The sequence below is a fragment of the Cibotium barometz genome, chromosome 47 (assembly GCF_041138505.1).
Source record: "Cibotium barometz isolate CiBa-2024 chromosome 47, ASM4113850v1, whole genome shotgun sequence".
NCBI classification, from domain to species: Eukaryota; Viridiplantae; Streptophyta; class Polypodiopsida; order Cyatheales; family Cibotiaceae; genus Cibotium; species Cibotium barometz.
Window position 1 is genome coordinate 3,866,547 of NC_141092.1, and position 8,725 is coordinate 3,875,271.

Consider the following 8,725-nt stretch of genomic DNA (forward strand, 5'->3'; position numbering starts at 1 on the left):
GATTATCACAAATTTATCAGCATATTTTTACCAGAAATTACGTTAAATCAAGGGTAACCAATTTGTACGGAATGGTTGGAGTACCAAACCAACTCCGAATTGCAATCTGAAGTTATAGGGATCTGTATCAGATACCTAATGGTCAATTTGAACCCTCAATTGCACCAAAATAGAGTGATTAGCACTGATTAGTAAATTAATCCTCTATTTTGTGTGCAAAAAATAGAGTATGCGGGAGTCCAGATCTGATGCCTTAGACTTCAAATGAGCTCAAATGCTTTCAAGGCCATCAATAGCAACGAATCTAGTAGAGGATTAAGCCAATAAACACAAGATTTGACCAAATATTGAATGCTTAATCTCGGTTTTACCAAAGTCACCTGCTGCTACTGCAGATTTGATGAGGAGCTTGGATCTCACTGTAGACTTGATCAAATCAAATTTTGACTTCACCAGTTTGTAGAGCATGCTTGAAAACCTCTAAAGCTATGAGGAATTAGACCAATTTGATTGGATGAAGACAAGATCTGCAATCTTCTCAGAAAAAACTACGCTGAAGAAAAACGTGATTTCTCCTCATTCCGCCGGTGGTTTGCGCTTTTGTTTTAACTGGCTGGAGCACCTATGGGTTGGCTATGTATGGCTAGAAGCAATGGGCCTAATTTTATGTGTGCAAGAAGCTAGAGCTCCTCCACCAGCTGGGGGTGTAGAGGTGAGTTGAAAAATAACTTAAAATTTGATTATTTTCTAATTATCTACTAATCCTAATTAACTAGATAATGGGCTCATAAACTTGATGAATTCTAGGCATGGCTTTGATACCATGTTGAAATTATAGAAATGTGATGAGCTATGGTGGATCAAATACTAGAATCAACATCATTAGCAAAGTGATTAGCAAATCATTAAGACGTGAGTAATTAACAAATAGCTTAATGTAGGCATGGATAATAAAAAACCAGCAAATTCTCATTAGGCCAATGCCTTAATTTATAGAGTTTACATCCAAGAATCTAATCCCACTGATTACTCCTTGATTCACTCCACCTCTCTTGCTTGATTCTCTCCATCTCTCCCAGAATATCTCTACACTTCCTAAATCTTCTCATGCTACCCTTTATTCTCTCTCAGTAGATTCTTCTCACCTTTTCATAAGTTCTTTCACATTTACAGATTCTCTTTTATATCTCTAACCAAGGGCTTGTTTTCGCACACACCCTATTCACTTGTATATTTCAACACCTCCCCTCAAGTGAATACTCCTAGAACACCTGGACCCTATACCAAGTTTCCCTCTTACTTGATAGTCCACGATTAGTGTCTACTAGCACACCTCCACTCAAGTTAACTTAGCACACCTGGACCCTGTACCAAGTTTCTCTCTTACTTGATAGCCCGCGACCAGTGCCTCAAGTCCCTAAACTCATAGTCCTTGACACTCTCTCTCTCTATGTGTCCAAGGCTACTACAAGTGCCTGCGACCTTGACTAAAGTGCTCACACATACATCTACCATGTGGCCTACATCATTGGTGTGGCTCAGAGGTGGTTTTACTGTGTTGGGGCAGGTTACATTGGGTTGTGGGGTTTCTCTCTCTCCCTCTCTCATAGATTTTCACATGGCTCCTCACTCTTTGGAGCCTCACATCTTCTCTTGTCTTCAGTCTTCTCTCCACACGTTTGCGTCTTCCTCTTCTTTCAGTCTTCTTGTGGGCAGCTTCTCTTCTCGTGTCCATGTCTTCCTTCAATGCTTCCTTTAGATCTTCTTGGTGTGGATCTTCCTCTTGGAAAGAGATGTTCTTCTTCTTTCATGGTGGCTGGCGCCATGAGCTTGTGTCAGGCCTTCTTGCTCCAATTGAGCAACATGTTTAAATGTTTTCTTGAGAGTTCTTTTGGGCTTTTGATGTTTATCTTGTGTCATTATGCAATGCAAACCCAAATTTATGCGGGAGGTCTTACATCTTGCCTTATTCTGGGGAGTGTCTGATCCCATTTTTACACTGATGTAATGTGCCCAATACATAATGCGTATAGCATTCATTCTTATGCACATTCCCAAATGCAACTCTGGCTGTGAATAATCTTGATTTTGAGTGAGATTTATAGGCATTAACCAAGGGTTAAATGCAAGATGATGATTATCACAAATTTATCACCATATTTTTACCAGAAATTACATTAAATCAAGGGTAACCAATTTGTACGGAATGGTTGGAGTATCAAACCAACTCTGAAAATCAATCTAAAGTTATAGGGATCTGTATCAGATACCTAAAGGTTAATTTGAACCCTCAATTGCACCAAAATAGAGTGATTAGCACTGATTAATCTCACTGATTAGCAAATTAACCCTCTATTTTGTGTGCAAAAAACAGAGTATGCGGGAGTCCAGATCTGATGCCTTAGACTTCAAATGAGCTCAAATGCTTTCAAGGCCATCAATAACAATGAGTCTAGTAGAGGATTAAGCCAATAAACACAAGATTTGACCAAATATTGAATGCTTAATCTCTCTTTTATCAAAGTCACCTATTTTGCAGATTTGATGAAGAGCTTGGATCTCACTGTAGACTTGATCAAATCAAATTCTGACTTCACCAGCTTGTAGAGCATGCTTGAAAACCTGTGGAGCTTTCAGGAATTAGACCAATTTGATTGGATGAAGACAAGATCTGCAATCTTCTCAGAAAAAACTACGCTGAAGAAAAACGTGATTTCTCCTCATTCCGTCGGTGGTTTGCGCTTCTGTTTTGACTGGCTGGAGCACCTATGGGTTGGCTATGTATGGCTAGAAGCAATGGGCCTAATTTTATGTGTGCAAGGAGCTAGAGCTCCTCCATGAGCTGGGGGTACAGAGGTGAGTTGAAAAATAACTAAAAATTTGATTATTTTCTAATTATCTACTAATCCTAATAAACTAGATAATGGGCTCATAAACTTGATGAATTCTAGGCATGGCTCTGATACCATGTTGAAATTATAGCAATGTGATGAGCTATGGTGGATCAAATACTAGAATCAAGATCATTAACAAAGTGATTAGTAAATCATTAAGACGTGATTAGTGAGTAATTAACAAATAGCTTAATGTAGGCATGAATAATCAAAAACTAGCAAATTCTCATTAGGCCAATGCCTCAATTTATAGAGTTTACATCCAAGCATCTAATCCCACTGATTTCTCCTTGATTCACTCCACCTCTTTTGCTTCATTCTCTCCACCTCTCCCAGAATATCTCCACACTTCCTAAATCTTCTCATGCTACCCTTTATTCTCTCTCTCAGTAGATTCTTCTCCCCTTTTCATAAGTTCTTTCACATTTATAGATTCTCTTTTACAGCCTCTAACCAAGGGCTTGTTCCCGCACACACCCTATTCATTTGTATATTTCAACACCTCCCCTCAAGTGAATACTCCTAGAACACCTGGACCCTATACCAAGTTTCCCTCTTACTTGATAGTCCACGACCAATGTCTAGCACACCTCCCCTCAAGTTAACTTAGCACACCTGGAAATTATACCAAGTTTCTCTCTTACTTGATATCCCGCGACCAGTGCCTCAAGTCCCTAAACTCATAGTCCTTGACACTATCTCTCTCTATGTGTCCAAGGCTACTACAAATGCCCACGAGCTTGACTAAAGTGCTCACACATACATCTACCACGTGGCCTACATCATCGGTGTGGCTCAGAGGTGATTTTACTTTGTTGGGGCAGGTTACATTGGGTTGTGGGGTTTCTCTCTCTCTCTCTCTCTCTCTCTCTCTCTCTCTCAGATATTTTCACATGGCTCCTCACTCTTTGGAGCCTCACATCTTCTCTTGTCTTCAGTCTTCCTCTCGTGGTGGCAGCTTCTCTCCACACGTCCGTGTCTTCCTCTTCTTTCAGTCTTCTTGTGGGCAGCTTCTCTTCTCGTGTCCATGTCTTCCTTCAATGCTTCCTTTAGATCTTCTTGGTGTGGATCTTCCTCTTGGCAAGAGATGTTCTTCTTCTTTCATGGTGGCTGGGGCCATGAGCTTGTCCGTCAGGCCTTCTTGCTCCATGTGAGCAACATGTTTAAATGTTTTGTTGACAGTTCTTTTGGGCTTTTGATGTTTATCTTGTGTCATTATGGAATGCAAACCCAAATTTATGCGGGAGGTCTTACCTCTTGCCTTATTCTTGGGACAAGGGCAGTGTCTGATCCCATTTTTACACTGATGTAATGTGCCCAATACATAATGCGTATAGCATTCATTCTTATGCACATTCCCCCAAATGCAACTCTGGCTGTGAATAATCTTGATTTTGAGTGAGATTTATAGGCATTAACCAAGGGTTAAATGCAAGATGATGATTATCACAAATTTATCAGCATATTTTTACCAGAAATTACATTAAATCAAGGTTATACGGAATGGTTGGAGTATCAAACCAACTCTGAATTGCAATCTGAAGTTATAGGGATCTGTATCAGATACTAAAGGTTAATTTGAACCCTCAATTGCACCAAAATAGAGTGATTAGCACTTATGAATCTCACTGATTAGCAAATTAATCCTCTATTTTGTGTGCAGAAAACAGAGTATGCGGGAGTCCAGATCTGATGCCTTAGACTTCAAATGAGCTCAAATGCTTTCAAGGCCATCAATAGCAATGAGTCTAGTAGAGGATTAAGCCAATAAACACAAGATTTGACCAAATATTAAATGCTTAATCTCTGTTTTACCAAAGTCACCTGCTGCTCCTGTAGATTTGATAAAGAGCTAGGATCTCACTGTAGACTTGATCAAATCAAATTCTGACTTCACCAGCTTGTAGAGCATGCTTGAGAACCCCTGGAGCTATGAGGAAAAGACAAGATCTGCAATCTTCTCAGAATAAACTACGCTAAAGAAAAACGTGATTTCTCCTCATTCCGCTGGTGGTTTGCGCTTCTGTTTTGACTGGCTAGAGTACCTATGGGTTGGCTATGTATGGCTAGAAGCAATGGGCCTAATTTTATGTGTGCAAGGAGCTAGAGCTCCTCCATGAGCTGGGGGTACAGAGGTGAGTTGAAAAATAACTAAAAATTTGATTGTTTTCTAATTATCTACTTATCCTAATTAACTAGATAATGGGCTCATAAACTTGATGAATTCTAGGCATGGCTCTGATACCATGTTGAAATTACAGCAATGTGATGAGCTATGGTGGATCAAATACTAGAATCAACATCATTAACAAAGTGATTAGTAAATCATTAAGATGTGATTAGTGAGTAATTAAGACATGATTAGTGAGTAATTAAGATGTGATTAGTGAGTAATTAACAAATAACTTAATGTAGGCATGGATAATCAAAAACTAGCAAATTCTCATTAGGCCAATGCCTCAATTTATAGAGTTTACATCCAAGCATCTAATCCCACTGATTTCTCCTTGATTCACTCCACCTCTTTTGCTTGATTCTCTCCACCTCTCCCAGAATATCTCCACACTTCCTAAATCTTCTCATGCTACCCTTTATTCTCTCTCTCAGTAGATTCTTCTTACCTTTTCATAAGTTCTTTCACATTTACAGATTCTCTTTTACAGGCTCTAACCAAGGGCTTGTTCCTGCACACACCCTATTCACTTGTATATTTCAACACCTCCCCCCAAGTGAATACTCCTAGAACACCTGGACCCTATACCAAGTTTCCCTCTTACTTGATAGTCCACGACCAATGTCTAGCACACCTCCCCTCAAGTTAACTTAGCACACCTGGACCCTGTACCAAGTTTCTCTCTTACTTGATAGCCCGCGACCAGTGCCTCAAGTCCCTAAACTCATAGTCCTTGACACACTCTCTCTCTCTATGTGTCCAAGGCTACTACAAGTGCCCGCGACCTTGACTAAAGTGCTCACACATACATCTACCACATGGCCTACATCATCGGTGTGGCTCAGAGCTGATTTTACTTTGTTGGGGCAGTAGGTTACATTGGGTTGTGGGGTTTCTCTTTCTCTCTCTCTCTCTCTCTCTCTCAGAGATTTTCACATGGCTCCTCACTCTTTGGAGCCTCACATCTTCTCTTGTCTTCAGTCTTCTTCTCGTGGTGGCAGCTTCTCTCCACACGTCCGTGTCTTCCTCTTCTTTTAGTCTTCTTGTGGGCAGCTTCTCTTCTCGTGGTGGCAGCTTCTCTCCACACGTCCGTGTCTTCCTCTTCTTTCAGTCTTCTTGTGGGCAGCTTCTCTTCTCGTGTCCATGTCTTCCTTCAATGCTTCCTTTAGATCTTCCTGGTGTGGATCTTCCTCTTGGAAATGTTCTTCTTCTTTCATGGTGGCTGGGGCCATGAGGTTGTCCGTCATCAGGCCTTCTTGCTCCATGTGAGCAACATGTTTAAATGTTTTGTTGACAGTTCTTTTGGGCTTTTGATGTTTATCTTGTGTCATTATGGAATGCAAACCCAAATTTATGCGGGAGGTCTTACCTCTTGCCTTATTCTTGGGACAAGGGCAGTGTCTCATCCCATTTTTACACTACATCTACCACGTGGCCTACATCATCGGTGTGGCTCAAAGGTGATTTTACTTTGTTGGGGCAAGCTACATTGGGTTGTGGGGTTTCTCTCTCTCTCTCTCTCTCTCTCTCTCTCTCTCTCTCTCTCTCTCTCAGAGATTTTCACATGGCTCCTCACTCTTTGGAGCCTCACATGTTCTCTTGTCTTCAGTCTTCTTCTCGTGGTGGCAGCTTCTCTCCACACGTCCGCGTCTTCCTCTTCTTTCAATCTTCTTGTGGGCAGCTTCTCTTCTCGTGTCCATGTCTTCCTTCAATGCTTCCTTAAGATCTTCTTGGTGTGGATCTTCCTCTTGGCAAGAGATGTTCTTCTTCTTTCATGGTGGCTCTGGGGCCATGAGCTTGTCCGTCACCCTCAGGCCTTCTTGCTCCATGTGAGCAACATGTTTAAATGTTTTGTTGACAGTTCTTTTGGGATTTTGATGTTTATCTTGTGTCATTATGCAATGCAAACCCAAATCTATGCGGGAGGTCTTACATCTTGCCTTATTCTGGGGAGTGTCTGATCCCATTTTTACACTCATGAAATGTGCCCAATACATAATGCGTATAGCATTCATTCTTATGCACATTCCCAAATGCAAGTCTGGCTGTGAATAATCTTGATTTTGAGTGAGATTTATAAGCATTAACCAAGGGTTAAATGCAAGATGATGATTATCACAAATTTATCAGCATATTTTTACCAGAAATTACGTTAAATCAAGAGTAACCAATTTGTACGGAATGGTTGGAGTATCAAACCAACTCCGAAAATCAATCTAAAGTTATAGGGATCTGTATCAGATACTAAAGGTTAATTTGAACCCTCAATTGCACCAAAATAGAGTGATTAGCACAGATTAATCCTCTATTTTGTGTGCAAAAAATAGAGTATGCGGGAGTCCAGATCTGATGCCTTAGACTTCAAATGAGCTCAAATGCTTTCAAGGCCATCAATAGCAATGAGTCTAGTAGAGGATTAAACACAAGATTTGACCAAATATTGAATGCTTAATCTCTGTTTTACCAAAGTCACCTACTGCTCCTGTAGATTTGATAAAGAGCTAGGATCTCACTGTAGACTTGATCAAATCAAATTCTGACTTCACCAGCTTGTAGAGCATGCTTGAGAACCCCTGGAGCTATGAGGAATTAGACCAATTTGCTTGGATGAAGACAAGATCTGCAATCTTCTCAGAATAAACTACGCTGAAGAAAAACGTGATTTCTCCTCATTCTGTCGGTGGTTTACGCTTTTGTTTTGACTGGCTGGAGCACCTATGGGTTGGCTATGTATGGCTAGAAGCAATGGGCCTAATTTTATGTGTTCAAGGAGCTAGAGCTCCTCCACCAGCTGGGGGTACAGAGGTGAGTTGAAAAATAACTAAAAATTTGACTATTTTCTAATTATCTACTAATCCTAATTAACTAGATAATGGGCTCATAAACTTGATGAATTCTAGGCATGGCTCTGATACCATGTTGAAATTACAGCAATGTGATGAGCTATGGTGGATCAAATACTAGAATCAACATCATTAACAAAGTGATTAGTAAATCATTAAGATGTGATTAGTGAGTAATTAAGATGTGATTAGTGAGTAATTAAGATATGATTAGTGAGTAATTAACAAATAGCTTAATGTAGGCATGGATAATAAAAAATCAGCAAATTCTCATTAGGCCAATGCCTCAATTTATAGAGTTTACATCCAAGCATCTAATCCCACTGATTTCTCCTTGATTCACTCCACCTCTTTTGCTTGATTCTCTCCACCTCTCCCAGAATAAATCTACACTTCCTAAATCTTCTCATGCTACCCTTTATTCTCTCTTAGTAGATTCTTCTCACCTTTTCATAAGTTCTTTCACATTTACAGATTCTCTTTTACAACCTCTAACCAAGGGCTTGTTCTCGCACACACCCTATTCACTTGTATATTTCAACACCTCCCCTCAAGTGAATACTCCTAGAACACCTGGACCCTATACCAAGTTTCCCTCTTACTTGATAGTCCACGACCAGTGTCTAGCACACCTCCCCTCAAGTTAACTTAGCACACCTGGACCCTGTACCAAGTTTCTCTCTTACTTGATAGCCCGCAACCAGTGCCTCAAGTCCCTAAACTCATAGTCCTTGACACTCTCTCTCTCTATGTGTCCAAGGCTACTACAAGTGCCCGCGACCTTGACTAAAGTGCTCACACATACATCTACCACA